Genomic DNA, 27,071 nt, shown 5'->3' with positions numbered 1-27,071 from the left:
AGACAAAACACTTACTTTCCACCATTTAAACTACGAACATTTAAATTCATTATGGTATGCACCTGAGAAACTTAGCTGGTTCACTTCTGATTTAGGTGAAAAAAAAAGTTTTCATTACCGTTATCCTCTTCAGTCACAGAATGCTTCACACAGAATGTTCTGGATGTCTTAAACTTTAGTATCAATACATCTAATTATTTCCTTTGACCTGTACTATTCCTCTAAAAAATAAACATTTTATGGTGAGGCAGACAGTTTTGTAGTCTTTCTGAAGACTTCTTCAACGTTTTAACCTTGTTAGTTTTTAAAGAGAAACAGCCTAATTAGAAAACTTGAGCAGCTTGCAAGGGCGACATAACACATCCCTAATTTTGCATCTGTGTTCAAAGAAACAAAGGAAAACGTACAACAAACTACACAATTTACTCTCCTATTGAATTTGCTTTAAGCATGTGCGGCTAACCAATAACACCAGGCATCTTGCAGTACGTGTAAAATTTTATTGTGAAAATTTTAAGGTAGATATTACATCTAAACACTTTTCAAATAGCATCAACAAGTATGAAATTACTTTGAAAACAATTCCTTTTCCTTTGAATACCTCAAAAAATTCATGGAGGAAGTCAGTATCTACCTCTCTCCACAAAACCAACATGTTTCTGTCAGTAATATGCAGGTAACGATGCAGAAATAACATTTCAATTTTTGATTTGCAAACAAGGTTTGGTATGCAATAACTATTATTTTGAATGCTTGCTTTAATATCTGCTCGAATCGCCTTTTTCAGATCGACTCTCCCCACCATCTACTATAGATGCCACATAACTTGAGCTACCATATGCTTCACGAGGATCAGGGAGCACCCTACCCAGAGAAGGCGGATTCCTTTGGTCTTTTCTGCAAACATGCTCACGATCACAATAATGAAAATCACCACAGCTCCTTGAGTAACTCTCCCAACTTCTGCCATATCTATCTCGTGTATTACTATATGCATGGCAGGTGCTTCCACCATAAGACATCCGAGGCCCTCGTGCAGGTGGTGCATCATGAGAGGTCCCTGCAGGGTTGATAAATAATATGTGGGACTACATTTAAACATTTTTACTGCTATCATTAAAGCATGAATTAGTTAAAGTACTATTTGGAAATATCTGCTTTCCTCCGCCTTTGTTGACAGGATATTAATCAAGTCTTCAATAGTCAGAAGGTTTAATTTAAGAGAAGTGTAAGAGTAGTATTTTGCAGCTTAACCAACTTAATTCTAAAGTAAATGCTCAGTCACATTTTCTTAACGTTAACTGAAGTTCTCACCTTCATATCGTTCCCTAGGCTTTATACTGATAATGAGTACCAGATAAGCACTGTTTATTTTATTATTTGTGCACAATGATGAAAATGAATAAATATGTTTCTGGGATGATCAAAAAAAAAAAAAGAATACTCAATATTTAAACATGTTGCATATGTCCTTTACAATTTTCCTTAGAATTTCATTAAAATAACAATCCGGTCTATTAAATAAAATTCTGTAATTTACAAATCCATCCTGGACCCTTACCGTATCCCTGAAATGCATCTCTATAAGAACTTCCACGTAGATGTTCAGAATGATCTCTACCAAGGGCCTCACCGTAGCCATCGTGATAACTAAATTGAAAAAAAAAAGTCTTTTCAATTTCCGAATGAACAATTTAAGAAATCCATTTGATAAATCCAGATAACATGACAGTACCTATATCCTCTAGAGGAATGTTCATCCCAACTAGAATGACCATAATCACGGTATGCATAGTCTCTAGGTGGTGGGGTATAATCCCTGGTTTCTCGGGAACTTGGACTATTTCTGCGTGCACAAGTTGAAGCAAGGAATGTTAAATTGTCAACTTGTAGTATCCAAAATAGAACTACATTACAACTTAAACACAGTTAAATTGCCAACCATCTAAATAAAATACCCACAGATCCCAAATGCCCAAAATGCCCAAATGCCCAAAAAGCACATGAAACAGACACTGATAATCAATGATGCAGGAAATGCATTTCAAATAAAAAAGGAGCTTCCACACTTCACACACACACACTGGAAGGGCAATAAATTTTCAAAAGCAGGAAATAACAAGTGTTTGAGAGGATGTAGATAAATTGGAGCCCTGACACAATGTTATTTGGAATGAACAATATAAGAAATCTATTTGATAAATCCAGAAAAAGTTACAGTATCTATATCCTCTAGAGGAATGTTCATCCTGCCTAGGATGACCATAGTCTCAGTATGCCTAGCCTCTAGATGGTGGAGCATAATCCCTAGTTTCTCGGGAACTTGGATGATTTCTCTGTGCATAAGTTTAAGCAACAAATTTTAACTTTTCATCTTCTAGTATCGAATACATGACTAACTTACAACTTTAAATTAAAAGGCCAAACATCTAAATAGATATTTCTCCAAATAAAATAGGCAAATGGCCAAAAAGCACAAGGGACAGATACTCATATTCAGTGATTCAGAAAATGCATTTCTTTTTGTTTTATTATACTTTAAGTTCTAGGATACATGTGCATGATGAGTTAATGGGTGCAGAAAATGCATTACAAATCCAAAATGAGATATCATATTTCACACACACAGATGAATGGCAATAAATTTTCAAAAGCAGGAAATAAAAAGTGTTTGAGAGGATGTAGATAAATTGGAGCCCTGATACAATGTTAGTTGGAATGAACAATTTAAGAAATCTATTTGACAAATCCAGAAAAGGTACAGTACCTATATCCTCTAGAATAACTTTCATGCCGACGAGAATGACCATAATCATGGTAAGCATGGCCTCTAGATGGTGGAGGATAATCCCTAGTTTCTCAGGAACTTCGATGATTTCTGTATGCATAAGTTTAAGCAACAAATTTTAAATTCTCTACTTCTAGTATCTGATATATGACTAACTTACAACTTGAACAAAATTAAAAGGCCAAACATCTAAACAGATATTTCTCCAAATAAAATGGGCAAATGCCCAAGATGCACATGGGACAGATACTCATATTCAGTGATTCAGAAAATGCATTTCTTTTTTTTTATTATACTTTAAGTTCTAGGGTACATGTGCATGATGAGTTAATGGGTGCAGAAAATGCATTTCAAATCCAGAATGGGATATCATATTTCACACACTCACACTGGAAGGGCAATAAATTTTCAAAAGCAGGAAATAACAAGTGTTTGAGAGGATGTAGATAAATTGGAGCCCTGATAGAACGTTAGTTGGAATGAACAATTTAAGAAATCTATTTGACAAATCCAGAAAAAGTTACAGTACCTATATTCTCTAGAGGAATGTTCATCCCGATTAGAATGACCATTATCACGGTATGCATAGCCTCTAGATGGTGGAGCATAATCCCTCGTTTCTTGGCAACTTGGATGATTTCTGTGTGCATAAGTTTAAGCAACAAATTTTAAATTTTCAACTTCTAGTATCCAATACATGACTAACTTACAACTTAAACAAGGGCTTCTGTTTCTCGAAGCAGCTGGTGGTCTCTGCCTACCACCACTTTGAAAAGATGGTTCCTTGGCTTCTTCTACTTTTATTGCTTTTCCATGCAAAGACTAGAGGTATTAAGGGTACTATCAATAACACTGGCACATTTAACGTAAGTGCATTTTACAAACATTTTTACATCAACTGTAGTTCAATTCGAGGTATTTTCTCTCAAAAGGAACTTTTTTTCCTCCTAAAATGAACACATCTTTCGCAGTGCCAAATTTGAGATAGTTACTGAGCACATGCCTTCCATTAAGGGATCAAACACAAATTCTATTTTTCAAATTCCTTGAAAACTCCTCCATTATTTAAAAAAAAAACTCAAACATAGGAAAAAAGATTGACCCATCACACATTCTATGGAAGAATGTGGCACATCTCTTTTTTACAATATATAATCCACTTCATCTTTGTATTCACATCACTGATTTGAAAGTTGCAGTGTCCCAACAAAACTTGTGTCATTTAAAAAAAAATGAGCTTACTTTTTCAGACAGATTAGTCACATTACTCATTATGGGTTGTTTCTTGTTGGATTTGCTAACACTTACATAAAATGTCCCCATATGATTTACAATTCTATATTGACTCTAAAAATGTTTCTGTAAATGTGATCCTTGTTTCATCTCATTAAGTTTTCTTGCCTTACTCATTTCTTATATTGCCTTAGACGTGCCCTTAAAAAACGAATCTTAATGTAGTACTTCAGGTAATTTCTCAGAAATGCTTAACTATCCTAATTAATTTCATAATAACGTTTTTCACTGTAATCTTTTCTGCAGGCCACAGCAATTTTTGAAAACAGTTCTTATGTATATGTTCATGTATATGTTTTAACCACACACGGGGTGGTTCCCTCCTGTAATCCCCTTGGGAGGCCAAGGCTCTTGGATTGCCAGATGTCAGAAGTTCAAATCCAGCCTGGTCAACATGGTGAAATCTCATCCTACTAAATATTCAAAAATTATCTGTGTGTTGGCAGATTCCTGTAATCCTAGCTATTTGGGAGGCTGAGGCAGGAGGATCTGTTGAATCCGAGAGGTGGAGGTTGCAGTGAGCCAAGATCATGCGACTGCACTATAGCCTGGGTCACAAGAACAAAACTTTGTCTCCACCACCCCAGCCCCCCAAAAAAAGCATCAAATTTACATAAACATAATTATCTTGAAAGCCAGCATAATTTTAATTTAATTGTAGACATCAGTTTCAGACATTGTTTATTTTGGAGAAGTGATTACAGAAATCTGACAAATCAAGGCCTGATGAGAATATTTAAATTAACCACACTCCAGAAGCCCAAAGCTGAAAAGCTAAGGTGTTTCTGATATAATAGCCCAAATTCTGCATTTCCTCTCTATTGGACAGTGTAATATTGCACATATGAAAAACAAAGGTAGTGTTAAATAAAAACTGGTGGAATTAAGAAGAGGAGTCATTGCTTAGTGAATTAAAACAACACACAAATTGAGAAGAAAAGACAGTGATAGAAAATACCTTGTCCGTTGATTTAATTCACAATAATTTTCATTTTTGTCTATTAGCATTAAATAGTACCATTAACATAATATCATTTTGTATATTGTCTTCTAACATGTATGTGGTTTTTACTTTGTATATTTGGAAACCTGATCAAAGATTCTTTATACATTTTATTTTTTCCCAAATTTGCTACCTAATAGCTACCTAGTGCTAGTTGCCTGAATAGCTCTCACTAAGTAGTTTGTCTTTTCCTATTAATTTTAATATGAACTTGGTATGTATTTTGTTGGCATCTTTACTAAATCTACAGGTGTTGAAGTTGTTCAGATTTCAGTCATGGATCCTCTTGGGTTTTCTCAAGGCTAAAACACCCTTTCTATGCTGACCATTAAGAAATTCCCAACTTCAGGCCAGATCTTTGTTCTGCCTTCAGACTTGGCATATCCAACTGCATGCCTTACATCTCCACATACCAAAACCAGACCTTCATTTCATCCCCAAAATGTGTTTCCTCGTACAGTATTCCACTATTTCAGAAATTCACAGCACCAAATACCCTGTATTTCAAGCTAGAAATGTAGAGGATGATCCTTGAGGCAGCCTTTTCTCAATGACTCTTCATCATTTACATCCAACTCTTCACAGGTTGTGTGTCCTCTCTGAGAATTACAGTCTTAGTAAATAAAGAGTGGCCACTAAGTAACCTTCAATCATCCAGTTTTGTTTTTTTTTTCAATTCACACCAGTTTCTCTACAGAATAGCTGGAGCTCTGCAATGTCAATGTTGGAGTAAGTACCATTCTCTGCCAGTATTACCATTTTATTTATGATGAGATAAATGATCCTTAAAAATGCCCACACAAATCTATACTAAGTAACACAATTAAATGATGTCTTTGTTTTACAGAAAAGTACAAGGAAATAGAATCAATTGTTATTATATGATCTTTATAACTACACACACAGGTACTAGATATTTTAGACCCCACTTCATACATCTGAAATTTGGCTCTCAAAATCATTAACTTCTCTTACAGTCTAACTTCAGATTGCAAAACTACCTCTTTCCACAATATTGTGCTATCTCCCTTTAAGGACCAGCCGGGGAATCATTAAGAATAAAAAATATAATTTTCTTCAACATCTCCTAGCTGAGCCAAAATCTAAATTTTCTGTGGAGATGTTGCTATGCACAATTTTGCCAAAACTTTTACAACTTTAACCACAGCCATGCTTCAGTGGCCTACCTGTTCATCCAATACCTGCACGCATGCTTTAACATACAAAAATTTGAAAGTTAATACGAGTATTAATTCTTATCATTATAGACAATGACATCTGAAGATGCTTTCCAATCTTCCTTGAGTATATGATATTCAAAATGTCAGTACAGTCTCCAAAATGTCAATGTAATCTTAGTAGCAGTGGATCATTACAGAAGATAATTTGGCCACAGTGGTCAAATATTTTTGTTAAATACTGCTATTTTATAGCCATACATAGCATTAACTGACCCATGTTGTATAGCTAGAAAAATGATCCTAAAGAAAATGTTCAGAAATAGGTTTCACATATTTTGCTAAATTGCAAACTAACAGGTTAATTACTACCATGAAGTGCTAGACAGTTGTAGTACTTACCAAGAATGAAAAAGAAGATAGGGTGATATGAATTGAGAAGGCTGCAGTTAGGAAAAGATAAGATATTTATTCCTGACACCTGGCTCGATATTCTTTGTGTGTGGCTTATTTTTGGGTTTTTTTTATTGTTGTTGTTCTGTTTTTGGTTTTTGTTGTTCTTGTTTTACTTTCTCTTATGTGTCAGATCAGAGTTTCACAAACATCCTCAAATAATTACATGGGTCATAAATAAAATATATACCCAGAAATTTGTAGCTATTTTCCTTCGAAATCCTGGTTCAATCACCTGGAATGAGACCTGGAGAACCAGTAATGCTCACGAGTATGCTAAGTGATTATTACCAAAATGACAATTGTGAAATATTTAGAAAACCATACAGGAACTAGGTAATCAACATTTAATAATTGGTTCTTACTGTAAGGGTAAAGGATTTTGTTGAAATGACTATTTAAATGCAAGTTTTATTAAAAAGATAGAAGTGAGCACTTCAGTGCTTTCTAATTAGTATCTTTAAAACATGTTTTGCTAAAGTGGCAAAATAATTTTTTTCATTTGAAGTTAGCATTTTAGCCTCAAATGACTTCTGAGTTAGCTTTTTGAAAGTCTTCAGATGATAAATTCTAAAAACTATCTTGGTTGTTTATAAAACTCCAGAACATCACTAAAACATATATAAATAAGAACACCAGTATCCAAAATAATCAAAATAACTCATACAAATGTACAAGAAAAAATACACACAATCTAGCCCAGTAGAAGAAAGAAGTACAGGTAAATAATTAGATCCTTTTTAGAAAAGAGGAAAGTCAAATGACCAACGAATAATGGCTAGATGCTTGAGCTTATTAGTAATCCAGGGATATAAATCAAAACCACATTAGGTTCCCACTTTCATTCATTAGTTTGTCAACTATTAAAATAATAAGTACCGAGTGTAGTCAAGAATGTAAGGAATCATAGTTTTTTCCCATCAATCCACAGGACTATCTAATGATATTTAGTAAAATTAGGGTGACTAAAATCTTTATTGTTCCAATGGAAACTTTTTTAGGATAAAAGAGTACTAACATATACAAAATCATGTATTATTTAACATATTATTTCCTTATAGGCAAATTGTTTTTACTGTATGGATGGATCTATAAAATAGTTATCTTCCAACTATTTTTGAAAATGAAATCCCTTCAAAAATTTAAAACCACAATTATATATCTTGAAGCAAAAGAGAAAAATAACTTCTTTAAATTTATTATTTAAATATTAGAAATAGTAGGCAGAATAACGATTCTGGAACATATTTATATGAATTAATCTGTTTCTTAACAATAATTATACATAGTTCTTTTCTGGAAAATGCATTTCTTTTAATTTTATATTGATTTTTAAATAAAGCTACTTGCAAGTTTTTCCAAAGTTGCTTCTTCTTGTCAGCAATAAAAGTTATCACCAATATGTAGCTTTTTCACTGAACATTAAAAATCATTTATCACACATTGTTCAATGTTTTATTTCTGGCACGATAGAATTTCAACAGCTTTATCTTGTTTGCAGTGATTGATTAAAAATTCAAACCGTTTTTTAATTTAATTTTCTATTTGAAACATCTAAATGGCATTATTCAATTCTTTTGGAATTTCTTCTGTAGCTAATGGAACTAACATACTAACAATTACTGATGCATATTTCTTAAGTGTGGAAAAATTAGTATTAAAATGTACACAATTGATTTTTAAAAATAGTAATATAATATAAATAAAAAGCCAGGCATCTCAGAATTATATGCTTAATTTTTTCAAATTCACACACTAAACCTGTGAAAATGTCATCTTCAGGCTTAGTTTTCTTAATGTAACTAAGTATTACCTTCTGAAATAGCAGCTGCTTTTTCCCCTTAGCCCACTGTATTCTGGATTTCAGGATATCAATTTTAGCCTGTGGTCCCAACACGGACTACAAGGCTTCATGATTACACCATGTGTTTATTGGCACTTTTCAACACATAATTTGATTGAAAGGGAAACTGAGTAGTTTTTAATTAAATACCTAGTTGCATTTTTAGGCCATTGCTGCTGAAACACATTTTTTTAAATAGTCATTAGCAAACAGCCCATAAATAGGTAGTTGTAAGTATATAAGAGATGACAAAACCACTGTGGCCAGATGAATCAACTACTCTCTGTGTGCTAAGCTTCTATTTCCAGCACATAATTTACATATATCTAGCCTATTATTTCCTTCATTTTCCCCAGACCTATCATATGATGACCTGGGAGTGTCATGTAAGTGGACCACGTAGGAAAAAAAAAAAAAAAAAAAAACTATGTCAGATACTTCTGCCATCACCAGGCAAGACTGGAAGAAACTACTCATCCCCAGCCACTACTGACCCAGTGCATATTTATTATCACTCACTCTGCAGCATGCTGCCCTTGAAAAAGTAGCAGTATCTGTGTATTGTGTGAACTGTGTCAGGAAAATAAAGTTGATTTTCAGATTTATCTCCCTACTAAAGTCATCATTCTGTTAACATTTTATTTTTCTCACATACTGATAGAGGCCTGACAATAGCTGTAATTATTGAACAAAATGAACATTTAACACATGCTTGCTGGTTCTAATCAATGTAACATAATAATACTTCATTAACAATGAAAAATCTAAGAAAAATCTAAGATATATGCTAAGCCGATTAGCATGGATCAACAACAGTAATAAAGTGGTAGTCCAGGGAGCTAATGAGAATGTTTCATCCCCTCAAAGTTAAAACTGTACACACACTGCAGTCCAGCCATTCTTCTAGTATATTCATTAGAAACTCTCACACATGTGTACCCGGAGGCATAGGGAAGGTTTTTCATTGTAGCATTTCAATAAACACATCATGGAATATGAGAATTCAGTAGACTGATAACTATGCCATCAATAATGGCAACTCTCAACAAGAATGTTAACAGAATAAAATATGTGAAATAATACCTTATTCACACAAACATTAAAAAGTTATAAAATACCAGTATTATTTAGAAATAAATATTTTAATAGATTTAAAAAATATGAAGGTAATACCAAGTTCATGATAATGGTACCTCAGGAAATGGAAGACAGGAAATGAACCTGAGGGCGTATATTCCAATTATAAGCAGAGGTAATGTAAATAGAACATGGACTATCTTAAAAATAACAGCTGTTATTTTTAAGTAGGTTAAATTGGTATTGTTATATTATTTTGTATTTGTATTTTTTTAAATTTTACTCAAAAACAAAATAACTTTATAATGAACAATATACTGTTTACATTGGAATCACCTTGTTAAGTAATTGCTTTAAAATTCCCCTGTCTCCATTGCCACTTCCAAGGAATTAAGAAAATTAAAAATTAGAACATGTGGTATTTTTCAAAGAAAAACATTTTACAAGTATGAAATAAAATATATTACCAGCACATCACATTTTTTGACTCATTATCCATGTAAAATCATGCAGTAGGAGGAGAAGGACATGGGCAGGATTTCACATATCGGTACAGGAAATAATTGTATGTTTATATAAAATACCTTCTTAAGACATACTAGTGGCAAAGAAACATAAGAAAAGTGCTCAACATCACTGATCATCAAAGAAATCCAAATCAAAATCACAACAAGATACTATCTCATACCCAGTCAGAATGACTGTTATTATTAAAAGGCCAAAATAATAAAAAGAAGAAGAATGTGGGCAAGGTCCCAGGGCAAAAGGAACTCTTATACACTGGTGGTGAGGGTGTTCAGTCACTGTGGAAAGCAGTTTGGGAATTTCTAAAAGAACTAACAATAGAAGTACCATTCCACCCAGCAATCCTATTACTCAGTATATGCTCAAAGGAAAATAAATCATTAAAGCTACCAAAAGACACAAGAATTCTCATATTCATCACCATAGCGAAGACATGGCGTCAACGTAGGAGCCCATCCATGGTGGATGGGATAAAGAAAATGTGGTACATATGAATGCTGGAATAGTCCACAGCCATAAAAAGAACAAAATCATGTCCTTTGCAGCAACATGGATGCAGCTGGAGGTCATTAACCTAAGCAAATTAACGAGGAAACAGAAAATCAAATATTGAATATTTGCACTTACGAATAGGATCTACAACTTGGGTGCACACAGAAATAAAGATAGGAACATTAGACACTGAGGACTTCAAAGTGGGGACAGAGGGAGAGGGGCAGGGGCTGAAAATCCTCCTATTGGGTACAAGGTTCACTATCTAGGTGATGGGATCAATAGAAGACTAAACTTTAGCATCATGCAATATACGTTTGAACCAAGCCTGCACATGTCCTCTGAATCTATAATAAAAATGGAAACAAAAATAAAAAAAATTATTAAAGGAAATGATATATTACATTATAGAATTGACATTATTGCAGTGCTACATAATTGAAACATGCTAATAAAATCTATATAAGCTTTATGGAAACAGTGAAAAGTCTCCTGAGTGTCTTTAGAAGTATAAAAATGGGATGGCTACCTTTATGCAAATTAACTAGACTTTAGTTGCACTAATTAAAAGAGCAACAGCTGAGTCAATGACATGAGAATAGACAAGTTACAATTGATGTCAAAATTCTACCTTATTACATTACCTTTGAAATCATATCCCAAGTTTTCTTCTATTTTGAGAAACATCACTCTACATATATATAGAACAAAGATTGCTTTGGCAGATTAGCACAATTTTAATGGAGCAAATTTCATCTTCAAATCTGATAAGCACTTTCCAACACTGTTGGTAAAAACTGTCCATCAGGCTAGACACACATTTCAAAGAGCCTGTGAGGCTGCAAATCACTTATGCTTCACTCATGTTTTACCATGATAATGCATAGCACTTACACAGTGTTTCTAAGTTTGAAAGAGCCTAGGGACTTTAATTAATCCTTAAACTACTGAGTGAGAGAGTCATCAGAAGCTCCTTGAAGATATCATTTAACTGTATAATTCACTTTTGCTTAAATGTAATTCAGCATAGGTGCCGTGTTGTGTTTTCCTAGCTTTCTATTTAAATCTTCAGAGAAATAATATTTATCTGTGACTATATGATGCATAGGCATCTACTATGAATAAAATTATGTAGACTGCACTCTGTCTGCCACTAAAAGCTAACAGACATATGTACATCCAACACATGAAAAACATCTGGTACATTCTGCTGTATTTTCTTTTCTTATTCATTTCATATCTCATTTTCATGTATTCCAGAGTGGACTTCTTAGATTTGAATAGGCTAAACATTTTAAATGAGGGATATACAATTCTCTTGTTAATTTTTATAATAAATTTAGTTTTTTGGAAAGTGCGTTAAAACTAAATGCTTATAATTATGCTGAATATAAAAGAATATCATATGTGAAAGCTTCACCCAAATGAAAGAATATTTAACTATTCTATTTGGAATTATCTCTAATAGGATTTCCTTCTCTGTAGGTAGCTGGCTACAGAGGTCTACCAAAACAAATCTATTTCTGCAGTAAATACCAACACTGGCTTACTCAGGAAAGAACTCTTTCAGTCTGCAAAGCACAACACTTCTTTTCCCTGAGAAGGATACATTCTTATACAGTTTTACTCTTCGACTAAAATTTCAATTAATCATTTTCCTTTTAATTACAAAGGAAATCTGGTTACTTTCGAATTACTTGCATGAAATCAATTCTCTGTAACTATATAAAATTACATAGGCATACACACTTGCATACAAAAGAAACAGCACAACTGGAAGACCAACAAATGTGTACATGTCTTCTGTTTTAAAAACCTTTCTACTGTATTATTTGCATTAAGGTTATAGTTGTAATTCAATCAATGACCTATTTTAAATGAGTGCTTAGGATATGACTGGAGAAAGTTTGTACAATGCAAGAAACATTTCCCTATGCATACACTTTATTTGTAAATACATTTATACTGTATAGGTAAAATGGTTAACTTTGTTGTCAAAGACTGATACTGGCTAAAGTTTTGTTTTCTAATACACTCTTCTTTAATTTTTTCCAGAATGCTTTGAAATATTGTTCATATATTTACTCTAATTTCATCTGGAAAATGGAGAAAACCATTTTTTCTTATAAGTTTATCATCTCCTGAGTGTCAAACTTGTCATGAAAGGAGAGTTACATCTGCTACTCTTACTTTAGGACCAGACTTTGCACCAATAGATTATAAATGCGAAAATTGCTGCCTACTTAAAGCTAGTGTTCTACAGAAAACACTGTGACAGTCTGAGATTGAACCCTAAGGATTGGCCTTGGGAAATTTGAGACTTTGGTCAACTAATTGCTAAGGATGTTCTCTCTTGCAAGAGCTTTTGACTCTTTAGTCAAACACTCTATCATGGAAAATCTAACCTTGTGGGCCATTTGGTTATGAGGTGGTAAAAAATAATAAAAATATTCCTGGAACGCAGATAGCCAGAACTATAGGTCTTCAAGAAAAAGTACTCTCAGTAACAATGTGAAAGCTTGTCTGAATTTCCATTTCCACATTATGATAATTATGCTACAATATGTAGCATTTCTGTAAATTATTTCTGGTTTTGAAAATCTTTACTTTTGAATGTGGATTTATCTTTAAAAAATTAGTAATGTTTCGTAGGACCATTTGCATGTATAAATTATGCAACATTTTATGGGAACTCATACATGGACATCTCACACAAAGCAAGTCATGAGACATGTTTGAGATGCATTAGGGTGGATGAAGAGGAAGCACTGTTTCTACTCTCTGGGTCTCTAATTTCCGATAAGACAAACTATAAAGTAAAATAAGAGTTTAAAAAAGAATGACTCAATCTTTTGTATCTGATTGTTGTTTTGTATCCTATAAACGCTTTATGCTATATCTAAGAGTTAAAACATTAGATGTTGGTCTTTAGGACACCAAGTGGAGGTGGGAGGACACATGCAGTTGCTGCCGGGGGAATCTTATCCAACGAAAGAAGTCAGGAACAGGCAGCTGAATGGGCAGTGGTCTAGTGCCAGGTGTTTAGCTGAGACTTGTGTAAGTTTCTCAGAAATCCTCAGAAGTATTTGAGGGAAATGAAACTGGTGTAGCAATGCTCTTTAAGAAAAATTAGCTAAGGAACATCCTATAGTGTCCTGAGGAAAAAAGTGAGCAAGGCACGTAATTTGAGACAGGAAAAATACTAGGTGACTGCAGGAGCATAGAAAATCTCAGGCAGCTGTTTCACATGACTAACAAATATACACTATTAAAATAGCTGCATAAACTAGGACTTGATAAGACTGTGGAAAACCAGGGTGTGGGCAAAGCTGGCTAGGAACAACTGGAGCCAGCATGGTGTTGAATTTCAGCTAGATTCACCTTCGAGAAAGCAAAAAAATTCACTGCTACTACCTTGCAGCTCTGCTACTACCATGCAGCAGAGCAACTGATTAAAGGCAGCAACTCTCTAACTATGGCTACTTCACAAGTGAAAACTAGAAATCCCTGTTGGTTTAATTCATGTTTACTTTTTCTGTTGTATGAAGTAAAAAACATTCCTTACTGACACAATGTTTCATTGTTTTCCTTATTCTCCAGCATTTATTTTCTTCTCACATTACTTATAGTTTGTAACTTATTTTGTCAAATATATGCAATGAGGTAATACTGCAGGATTATAGAAAGCACACTGCATTGGAAACAGACTCATATTGAAATGAGAAAACGTCCCTTGTCTCCCCTCCCCCACTGGGCGTGCAATGAGGACAGGTTGTGGGGCTCTGATCCCAGGCAACGTCTAGGGATAAATGTTCACAGCTCCAGAATCCCCAGCGGTCATGTGTTACACGGTGTTGTTTTAGTTTATCCATCTGTAGGTGGCTTGTGTTAGTCAGCTCCATCAGACACCCTGTCTTACTGGAAAGACAGAGAGCTATCTCAATTCAGGGGTTTCTTGCCTTAGTGAACCTGAAGAAATGGTTCACACGTGGGCTTAGAGAATAAGTGCAAGTGCGCGTCCTCACCTAGGTCAGTGAGTACAGGCCTGAGGGTGGAGCCCTAGCCAAGGACCAGGCCGTGCTCTACCCAGCACTTGCCTGCCCTCCCTTCCATATCAATAGTTTTAATTTAAATCTCCAATAGTAATACCCAAATTCTTTAGAGAAGACTGTTGGAGGAAATGGCATTAGAAGAGTCTAGGGTTAGGGTATAGGAAATGGAAACACAGAGAGCTTGTCCTGCAGGCCATGGAATCACTGCGGAAACATATTCCCTACAGAGAAGGAGAGGGACACAAACTGGCTTCTCTCCTCTTCTTGTTCTCTAAACTCTGCAGTGTCTCCCCTGGACACAAACTGGCTTATCTCCTCTTCTTGTTCTCTAATCTCTGCAGTGTCACCCCATGACTGAACTGAAACAGGAAGTAATTTTTATGGGAGCCTAGGAACCATGTCTCCCAGGGGCTAGGCCTCTCTATTACCAAACAGTGCCATGAGAGCGATTGATGTATTTATGGGCATATAAACCCAGCACACACAAAGGAATATCAGAGAAAAATATAATATCAAAGGATCAAGAGAGGAGTAGTATGAGGAACTACTCATGCATGATATTTGTGAAGACTGAAAAAAGTAAATCAGAGCTTATGCAGTAGTAATCATAACAAGAACACAAAGCAAAAACGGCAAAATTGTAATGTCAAGGGTATTTACTTTTCCCTTTAGGATTTTTAAAATCCCTTCCAGAACCCTTTCCCAATATCTTTCATTCATTGATTCATTCAAGCACTATTTATTGAGCTAGTATGGTCTAATATTTGGGCGGATGGCATCACATGGTCTGTTAGTTCTTCTATCATTGACAGAAAACATATTTCTTTTCTCCCACAGTGTTTTTCTCCCAAACATTCTTCTTGCAAATGTGTATTCTTACAGATCTAGTAGATTGTTCCTACCCTAAGAAGGTTCCCAAAACCCCTCTAAACCCAGTTAAGAACTTTTTTCCTCTCCTACTAAGTTACCAAATAGGTTGTAACACTTGTCACAGTACATTGCAATTATTGTTCTTCTCTTCATTCTCCAATTAAGCTATGAATGTTTTGAAGGAAAAGACTATAAAGATAATGGCTTGACATTTGTCAGTATTTATTTTACAAAGGATTATTAGATATTTATACATAATATTCTGACATTTATCCTGATTTTTGGAAAAAAATATAAACAATTTTCTCTGCCCATTCCTCATGAACTGCTCAACTTTAAACAATGTCTATGCTTTTGGAGCAATTATACACACTTCCAAAAAACACCTGAAAGTGTCTTTATGTTGTTTTGTTTTATTGTATTTTTTTAGAGACAAATTCTTGCCCTGTGGCCCAGGCTGAAGTGCAGTGTGCCATCAGTGCCCACTGCAACCTTGAGCTCCTGAGTAACTAGAACAACAGATGTGTGTCATGAGGCCCTAATTAATTAATTAATTAATTACTTTTGTAGAGTTAGGTCTTGCTAGGTTGCCTAAGCTGGTCTCCAACTCTCGGCTTGAAAGAGTCCTCCCTTCTCAGCCACCAAAAAAGCTGGGATTCCAGGCATGAACCACTGGATCTCAAAGAGGAAAGTTTAGATTTTAGAATGCTGCAATATGTTAGACTTCATTTTTTTTCAAGTTAGCAGTTGCAGTGGCACTTGAGAAAAATTATTTTTATGGTAAAAGTGTGATTTCTTGTATCTAGTCATCTACTTTTGAAATCTTTATTCTGTTTGTTTTAACCCTAATAACTGCTAGTCAGCTCAGCTGAAAACGGATTCCATGGGTGTTTTGTGTTGAGGTTATGAAGGCAAATGTAGAGAGATATTAAGGACAAAAGACATTTATTTTATATTTAAAACACATGTATTTTTATTGTGGCCATATATTTGAAGAATTATGATAGGCAATTGATATGAGAAGAATTATGTGTTGCTTAGTACATCCCAGGTGTTATCTAGGCAAATCTATATTTCTTGAGTCATATTATCTCATAGTATAGTATTATGAGCTAAGTACAGTTGCATTCTCACTTTACAGATAAAGTTAGTAAGCATTCACAGTTCATAGGAAGATTAAAACAACTCAGTAGAAATACCAATTACACAAAAGAGTAAGAACTCATTTTTTTCTTGCAAATAGTGAAACATTTGTTAGTTTTAAATAAAAGAGGTACTGGGGTGGATGAAGATGGTATTATTATACATCATTTAAGTTGCCTCCTCAGATGCACAAATATGCACTTGATCACACGATTGGGATGCCATGTTGCCAGTATTGTTCAGATTTTTTTTGCTTTCAAACATTTATGCTAAAGCTTTATCCTTGCAGGTGAGGCATCCTATATGGCATGGGTAGTTTCTTAAAATACCCTGAAATACATACTTTAGTAACCAATTTCCCAACTTTGTTTTAATCAGAAGTTAATGATGTATGGAACTCCTAGTAAGTAAATGAATGTCTGAATTCCTGTGAGTTGTTTTAGTTAACCATTGCTCAGTTAACCATTTAAGTTATCAAAGTTCTTTACTTGTGCAATATCATATAAATGGGAGACATTAAAACTTAATAACAGGATTTATGTAACTAAAAGGTGCCATCTAATGTGATATGTTTCAGCAAGATGGCAGCAGTAATTATGCTGAGAAATAGTCATTCCCATAGTTTGAGCTATTAGAGCAATTTCCACCCAGGGATTTCACAGTCAGATTCCAGTTCTGGGCAACAGTGATTAACATCATGGTTATTAATGAGAAGAGATTTTGAGATGTCCAGCTGTGTTTAAATGTCTGTGCCTTGAAGGGATGGTTTTGGCATATTAGTAAGAAACAGTGCACTGGACTGGATACTAAGAAACCTATTGAATTGTTTTTCTTGTCCTCTATAATGTGAAAGGTCAATTAGAGATATAGAAACAATGGAACATTTGACAGCATGGCTTGATATTTCACTAAACTTTTATCCTTTTAACCATGTACAAAGTTTATTAAATATGCAATGGTAAGACTGCTGTAGGAAAAAAGAGGAGTCAGCGGTCACAACGCACAGCAAGGTGACAGTCTCTTGTGGATCTCACCCTGAGAGGTAATTAGAGTGAGAATCAACCTTCCGGTTGCCAACAACTAACAAGGAGAATGAAGCTATCAGCAGTTAACATTATTGGATTAATTAAAATGAATGTTCACAGAGATTTTGTTGGCTTTCCATCAAATTGAGTATAGCTAAGGTAACCGCTTATCAAATTTCAAACATATAAAATTGTGAATTAAAAGATTACACAAGCCATACATTACGTGTACCTCATATAAATTTATATGTGCATATGCAAACTTGCCGTGTGCAAATATGTGTCTATATCTAAATATATACAAATCCATTAACCAACAATTAGAAATTATTCTCCCATTTTACCATTCTCTCCTAGAATTTTGTCACAAATGTAATTTTTCCAACTGTCTGAAGCCTACTCTCTGGAGGCATGTAATATATGGATACATTAAAGCCATGAGATATCACAGTGTTTGTATCAGAGCAAACAATAACACGGGTGTCATAAAAGATTAATTGTGGGGAGAAAGTTATACTTCACATTACTACAAACAGACATATGATTTCATCAAAAGCTGAAATCAGTCATTATAATTTGTTTTTAATGTTTTATTTAAATACTTAATTTCAAAAGGTTTACTCAAGTACATAAACGGTACTAGTAATAAATAAAGTTGAAGAATTCCCTTTAATTTGCCATTTACTTAGAACGTAACTAAAGTACTAAAAAGTAATGTATAATGTAGTTTCATGAAGCATTCTTTATGGTTTTCATAATGTTAATAGTCTCAATTGAATATTTTGAGACAGAAATTCCTATATATCATTGTATTGTAGCTTTATTACTTGCTTGCATGTCGTAACTGATGGAAATAAAAATATTTATATTTAGACATATACAAAACATGGATTTTTATTTATATTTTCTAGTGAGATACGGTTACCAATAATTTTATCTATATAGGAAAATTTTCACAAGCCGAAAGTTCTTAACTTTCTTTTCTTTTGAAGTTTCATATTTTAGTGTAAATATGAGATGGAATTGACTGTGATCATTCTTTGATTTCACTATGATTCTGATGCAGTATTAGGAATGTATAGACTTTAAAGCTTGCTTTCTTCTTCTTCATCTCCCTTTGGACCTGTATATGTGATTTCTGCAGTAATAGGCATCATTATCTGACATATGGTTGCTGAAAGAGACAAGCATAAATATAATTCTTAGTGTCAGTGAATCTTTAGGCACAGACAAGTAAAACTGAAAGATAATTATGGTATGAATGTTAGTAAACTGTTCATCACAGAGGTACAATAAGGGTGAAAATAAATTTAAAAATACATGCCTCATCCAACACATGAGGTAGTAAAAATGAAAAATTTAATTTGACATAAAGAGCCATTTCAAAGTTATGGTTATTTCTGGTGAGAGCAAGTAGCTCAGAAACCATGAGGAAGTCCTGCAAAGCCACATGATGGATTTGCAGGTCAGGATGGGAAGCCTGGGTCTTGGGGAGGGTTCCAAGGTCCTGGTCAGGTTGAGGTCCTCCTGGGGCTCGGGGACGTCTCAGTGGGAGAGCTGGGAAGGGGAAATGCATGCTTCACCCCAGCTAGCAGGCCACCTCAGCCCACCTAGATGAAACTGTCCCTTGACTATCCTCTTTCTCCTTCTTGGACAGGCAGGTGGAGGAACTCAGCCATCCTGAGTACTGGTGGAAGGATGAAGTTTGCCTTTCATTGCAACATTTACTTCCACAATGAAGTGATCATTAAGGAGTACTGCATTGGAATTCTCAATAAGGAGTGCCTCCCCGCATGGTAGAGGGTGTGGTATGTGGGAAGCTAGGTCTGGCATGAGCCTTCCCAACTCCTCTCGCTCCAGGATAGAGGGTGACTGGCTCCACTGTGTCCAGTGGTTCTAGGGTCATGCAGGTGAAGGCCCCAGTTTCAGGCAGGACACACCTAACTGAGTTTCTTCAGCTGGTTGGCTGATGGTGACTGCCCAGGGTATGAGGGGTTGCTGAGGTGGGGTGGTGGTGGGACATCATGGGAAAGGACCTTGCTGGTCATTGCTTGGCATCGGAGGAATTGGCTTTGAACCAGAACCTGACCTGTCATGACCACTTTGCCCAGTTCCCCAGATCATCAGCCAGGGCCTGTGGCTCAATCTCATGCAGCACTACCCAAGGGAGTTAGGCCCTCAGAGAGGGAACAGAGAGGAGGCTGGGAAGCAGCCTCCTGGGGGATGAGAGGTCTGTGGGTCCTGGGGCTAGGACATGTAGCGAAGCCAAGGCTCAGGGACTGCAAGGCTCAGACCATGCATGGGCTGGGGGAGAAAGGCCCATCAGGGAACTGTAGTACCCACATTTCAGGACTGGGGAACCCTAAGCTGCTTAAGAGGCATAAGTAACTAAGGTGAATGGGTGAGAAGCCAGGCTCAAGGAATAGCTGCCTCATTATCCCTTGTAATCTCGCTTCCCTGCCCTGAGGCCTGCTACCACCTGAGGCTCAGTTTGGACTCAACCAGGGTGCTCTCACCCTCCACACAGTTGCCCACCTGAGGTCTGTCTAGGTCTACACCCTCCCAGAATGGCTCTCCCAGGTCTGTCAAGTTCCGTTTTGATGATTCCAGGCTCTGCTGACATGCTTTTGCCCCTCTGCCATGCTCATTCACTCAGCCCCTTCCCAGAAAAGACAGGCCATCACACAGGCAATCTGGAGGACCACACAGGGTTCACCGGGGAGGAAATGTGAAGAGATGGCAAAATGGAAGGGGACCTTCTGTGTGTGTCCAGCGAGGAAATCTGGCTGGACATTAAGGCCCATCTCACTATTGGTGATGACACCCAGTGCCTCTTGGCCCTGAGCCTGTGCACACAGACACACATTGTCTAAATGTGATTGACATCATCACTACTTAAGTGATCTACAGATTCTATACAACCCCTGTAAAAATATCAATGACCCATTCTTCATAGAAAAACAATCTGAGAATCCTCCATTTGCTATGAAATGGCAGAAGATCCTGAAGACCCAGAGCAATCGAGTAAAAAGCACAAATCTCGAGGTATCACACTACCTAACTTCACAATATATAACAAAGTTTTACATACCAAAATAGAACAATACTGGCAGAAAAGGAGACACATGAGCTCATTAAAAACAATCAGAGCCCAGAATTAACTCACTGCGTTTGCAGCTCACGACGTTTTCCCAAAGAAGCAAGCACACCCAGTGGAAAATCGAATATCTTCTATAAACTAGGTTGGGGAAAACCTGAATGTCCACATAAAGGATTTTAAAAGTAGATTATTTCTCACCAAACTCCAATGTCAGACCTAAAATGATAAAAATACCAGAATAAAACACAAGGAAGAAGCTCCATGACATTGGTATGGGCAATGATGGTCTCAAAGTGACTGCAAGAGCAAAGTAAACACTATGAAAAATAGAGAATAGGGTTATATCAATCTAAAGTGCTTCAGCACACCACAGGAAACTAAACAGAGGGAAGGGACATCTTTTAGGATGGGAGAAATTATTGGATCACCATACATCTGTTAATGGGTGAATATTTACAGTACATAAGGAACTCCAACAACTCAATAGCATGAAAGCAAATGGACTAAGGATGTGAATAGTCATTTGTGAAACTAAGACATACGGCTGCCCAGAAGACACAGTAAAAAGCGCTCATCATCCCTAATGCATCAGGAAAATGCAAATAAAAACCACAGTGATATTTCATCTCACTTCAGTCACAATGCCTATTATCCAAAAGACAAAACAAAACAAAACAAAACAAAACAAAACAAAACAAAAACCACCTCATTTCTGGTGAGGATGCAGAGAAAAGGAAATCCTTGCACACTTTTGGTGAGAATGTAAATTAGTGCAGGCATTACAAGAAACTTTATGGCTTTTATTTAAGTATAAAAAGTCTTCAGAAGTCTACAAGTAGAACCACCCACCATATGATGCAGCAAATCAGAATACTGGGGCACACCCAGAAGTACACAAATCAGCATGTTGAAGCGGTGCATGCACGCATGCAATTATTGCTGCACTCTTTACAGTTTTGCTATAGCCAGTTGTGACAGCATGTCTGAATCTGCTGAATGCATGCATGCCATTTTGTTAAGTGACATAAGCCATATATCAGAAAGGCAAATAACACATGACCTCATTCTTACATGAAATCTAAAAAAGCAGACCTCACAGTGGTAGTGACTCCACTGGTGGGGTGGTGTCTAGTGAAGAGGTTGAACTGAGATGTTGGATCAATAATACATATTTCTAGTTAGAAAGGAGGAATAGGTTAAAAACTTTTCTACAGCATGCTGACTATGACTAATGATAACACATACTTTCTCTACAAAATTCTAAGACAGTGCATGTCGAGTTTTATCACCTCAAAAATGGCAAGTAGTTGAGATCATGCATGTGCTGATCAGCCGGATGTATCTCATGCATAACATATATGACTTTTTGAACATCACCGCGTAAATTATAAATACGTATAATTTCATATGACAATTTAAAAAATAAACATAAAATTTTCAATACCTTAAGAGAATAAATGTCAATAAAGTATTGTATTATAAAGAAGTGCTATTCCTTTCTACCTGTATCAATGTATTTTTCATGACACAGGAAAGAATGCAATGTCATTTGGTAAGTTCAAACATATACATAAATATAAAAATAGATTCCAATGTAGATGATCAACTGAAAGATAGAAATTACAGGCTTGGAGACTATAGTCCATGAATTGAAAACTTCACTGCATATTTCAAAAGAAGACGTGAGGAGGCAGAAGAAAAAAGCAAAAAACTCAAAAAGCCATGCCAGGGCCCTGGGTCACACCAGTAATCCCAGCACTTTGAGAGGTGAGGTGGTAGGACTGCCTGTACTCAGGAGTTCCAGACCAACGTGGGGCAACATGGGCCCATGTCTAAAAAGTAATTAATTAATTAATACGTAGCTGGGAGGTTTGGCATGCACCTGTAGTGCCAGCTATGTGAGAATCTGAGTTGAGAGGATCACATGGGTGTGGGGTGTCCAGGCTGCAGTGGGCTGAGATCGTGGTGCTGCTCTCCAACCTAGGAGACAGAGTAAGACTCATTCTCAGAAAACAAACCAACAAAAAAGAGTCAAATTAGGTAAATTAAAACTATGTAGTGTGAGGAGAATAAAAATAAATGATACATCATTAGAGCCTATGAGAACTGATGAAAGAAACCAGCTTTCAAATAGTAACAGCCCCAGTTGGAAAAAACAGTGAGAAAGGGCAGAGAGAACAGTGTAAATAATAAACCAAACTCCCCAAATGAGTTAAACGAATGTACAAAGAGTACTTCCTTTGGCTTCAAAGCCCATAATAACAAGTATCTTTTTCTGAATCCGTGACATGCATTCAGCTCACCTGAACCTCTTGGTGAGATTCTCAGACCATGATCTGCCCTTTCTGTACGCTCTCATTTTGTTATTTCACATCACCTATCTGTAACAGGTCATAACGAATCATGATTCCTTGACATTGTTTGACACAATGAATAAACTAGATATGAGTTCATTAAACAATAGTTTATGACATCTCATGAAGAAATTCTATATACACAATGTTTCTTAAAACGATAATACAAAAGAAAAACATAGGGATAAGTACATTTTCTTTGGTTCATCATCACGCTTGTGTTTACACAACACATACCTATGAACTACGGCTGCCTCCTGGAGAATAATCTGACACAATCTCTTGAAAATTCTCACTCTGCTTTGGAGACCGCAGGCATAACCCGCTTTTCCTCTTTTCCACCTTTTGGATATACTGAGTGGGATGAGTGGGATCCATGTGACTTTTGGCTTTGCTGTAATGCCCAGTTATTTTTTTTAACACTGTCATTTCTAGATAGGCTTGAAATAAATGGTTCATTATGTCTCACAAAAAGAACTCATCTCCTTCAGCTGAGAGTCTTTATAAGAGGAATTTCACCCTGATATGAAAACAATAATCTGATGCCACTGCCAACAGATTCAGAATTACAAACTAAATTCAGATAAAGGATAGGAAGATAGATGATGCAGATGGAGAGAGGGGCATGGGAAAGGAAGGGAAGGAAGAAAGGAGGGGTGTAAGGGAAGGAAAGAAACGAAGGGAGAGACAGTGACAGATGTTCAAAGACACAGATACAAAGTCTAGCACAGTTGTAGAGATAGGTGTATACAAATTAAAACAGGCAGTGTGGAAACATAGGGACAGACAGAGACATAGGTGGAGTCAGAGAACAATACGAAACCACATACAGAAATAAACATACGCAAATACAGACACACACTTGGCAGTTTAAACATGAAAAAAACACCAAGACCCTGACACTAGAAATAACAGAGGTGTTTCAGAGTTACTGAGGCCAAATGCAAATTTGTCAGTGACCTTAACATCTGTGGCTCATGTGTATGGATATTCAGTGGAAGAAGCATTAGACAGACTGTATAATTCAGCATGATCTCTGATAATACCTAAACAGTGGAGCTCATGTGAAATCACTAGACTGAACTGCATGCAGGATTCGAGGAAGAAGCCCAGTCAGCCATGTTCACTCTTTGGGGTGGCCAATATGGCAGAGTAACCAGCCCACGGCACACCGGTCCATTATAGACAGTTCCTGGTTTGCTGCCTGCCTTGGGAAAAGCTCTTCCCCTACTACCAGTTTAAAACCGGCTAGCTCCAAAACTAGCCCTGGCATCTACTCACCGTATTTTCCTTATCTATTTACCTCCTAGAAAATTCATTGTAAGATCCTTTCCTCAACTTTTTCCTATGCATTAAATTTGCGGCAAGACATTTTCAAACGACCTTATGATAGGCAAGTCCCCATGCATTTCCCAGTCTGAGTTGCCCTGAGTGCACACACCAATCTGCTGCCCCATTCCCACTCTTTAAGTTCTTAACCTTATGCAAAGTATGCTGAAAAGGCCACAGAAAATAAAAGGGCCCTGGGCTCCAGAAACAAACTGCAGTGCCAATCACTGGGGAGAATACAGTCTCACTAGGGTTCGCATGAGCTCCAAAAGCGCTGGTAATGCTGTTAGCTACATACATTATTGGCTCCTCACCTAATAATAATCTTGGAGAAAAGCTTAGCCCAACTAAAGATGCAAACATCAATAACAGTGTCCATATTCTGGGTCATTAAGTGACGGAAAGTCCATGCATGGATCCTCTGACCATCTTATATTCCACAAATCCACCCTCTTTCCCCTCACTTCTGCATGTTTGTGTTTTCCCTTAGTCAACTATGCCAGAAAAAAAAAGGCAGCCAGGTGCGGTGGCTCACGCCTGTAATCCCAGCACTTTGGGAGGCCGAGGTGGGCAGATCATGGGCTCAGGAGATCAAGACCATCCTGGCTAACAGGGTGAAACCCTGTCTCTGCTAAACATATAAAAAATTAGCCAGGCGTGGTGGCGGGTGTCGGTAGTTCCAGCTACTCAGGAGGCTGAGGCAGGAGAATGGCGTGAACCCAGGAGGTGGTGCTTGCAGTGAGCCAAAATTTGCACTCCAGCCTGGGTGACAGAGAGAGACTCCATCTCAAAAAAAAAAAGAAAAAAAAAGGTGTATCCTGAATGCCTTCCCACATACCTCTGTAAACTTTCCCACAGTCCCTCCATACACCTTACTAGCCTATTTCTTCTCACAGTGATGGGACCCCTTGTCCTGAGACGCTGATTGTCCCAGAAAATGATTATGCATTCCCCTTTAAAAGGAGAACATGTGAATTCAACATGAAAGTGAACTTTCAGATTTCCATTATCTTGTGCTATCTTAATGTGTCTGATGATACACAAAATGAAGGATTTTGGGGGTGCCTTATCCCGGCAAACTGGGCCCTGGATATCTTAGTGCCCATTAACCCCTTTTGTTGAACTACCTCTGTTTCCATAGGATGAAGTGAGCCTCCAACTAAACTTTCTCTTTCTTTTACCTCCCCAACTCTGTCCTGCAGGAAGAATCCCGAAATATTCCATACCTATTCACTCTACAACTTTGGAGGCCTAGCTCTGACATGGAGTGGTCATTTCCACGGAGAGAATAAAACATATGGATTGACCAATTCATTATGACAACTGAATCCAAAGGATAAACATACCCACACACACCGACACACACAGACACACACACATACATGCAGAATCATACATCCTTAATAGTATTTATTTTTCATTCCATTCAATCCAATTTTACCCTCTCTTCCTGTCTGCATTTTTTGTGACTGGATCTGTTTTTCCTTTAGTTCGTGTGCATAAGACCATGCTGAGTACTGACATCCTGCATACTGCAGTAACTTTTTAGCAGTTCTGCTGTTTTAGGTAAAGTCTGATGCTCCATCATATTCAACTCAAAATCTGGGAGTCCCCTAGAGAAACACAAATGCATATCAAGATGTATTTCCTCAGGGCCACACTTTAAAATGTTTTAATTTTAAGGCCTGCCGAGAAAAGACTACCCCTTCCCCATTTGTGATCTCTTAAGCCTCTTCCTACCATGTGTTACAAACTGTTCTCTGCAATACCTGCCCCATTCCCAGTATCCTCTATGATGGGAGTCAGCTTACAAGATGTATTGCATACTAAAAGCACACAGAAATCTGATGGGGCAATAGCTTAAGAAAATCCATCAACTGAAACAGTCTTTTGTGGTCTGTGGCAAAGGTGACAAGGAGGCACATTCAGGGAGCCCAATCTTAAGGGGTTGGTAGGATGACTGCCGGTGGGGTTGATGGCCATGGAATCAAGTGCCACAGATTGAAGTTAATGATTCAGCTTTACTTCTCAGTGAGGCTGGACATGCACTATACTTCCCTGAGCTTAAGACTCCACAGCTATAACCTGCTTGGCAGTGCTGTCTCTAATGAGCCTTTTTCAGCCCAATGCCCTGAATCTCCCAGATTCTGTCACTCTGTGTCTTCTTCTCAAGGAATTTCTACATGTATGAAATGAGCATGCAGACTCCCTGAATAGGGAGATGTGTCAAACCCCTCATAGTGGGCATCAAACAGCTCCAGTTCCAACCGAGCAGCTCACCTGAAATCTCTGTTCGCTCTTCAGGTGGCTTCATCCTTGTGCAGTATTTCAGGTGACTGGGTCACAGGCCCTTACATAGGATCTATCGGAGGAATCAATCAGGAAAGGCCTCATCAGACTTTCAGACTGGTGACCCATGCAGCTGGGAACATACTAGGGTCATTCCTGATGTTTCCCAGTGAGGATCCACCTCAGCAATCCTATTAGATCCTGCAAAGTTGTGGTCAGAAAACCAGCTGAAGAAGTTAAGGCTCCTGTTGTGGTGT

The 27,071-nt window shown here is 36.8% G+C and overlaps 1 pseudogene; it reads right to left on the bottom strand.

The window, feature by feature from the left end:
* Positions 1-27,071, bottom strand: part of LOC107966130 (RNA-binding motif protein, Y chromosome, family 1 member F/J-like) — a 366,174-nt pseudogene that overhangs the window by 2,445 nt on the left and 336,658 nt on the right.

The sequence above is a fragment of the Pan troglodytes genome, chromosome Y, assembly GCF_028858775.2.
Source record: "Pan troglodytes isolate AG18354 chromosome Y, NHGRI_mPanTro3-v2.0_pri, whole genome shotgun sequence".
In the NCBI taxonomy this organism is placed as follows: domain Eukaryota; kingdom Metazoa; phylum Chordata; class Mammalia; order Primates; family Hominidae; genus Pan; species Pan troglodytes.
This window is presented reverse-complemented; position numbering and strand designations above follow the sequence as displayed.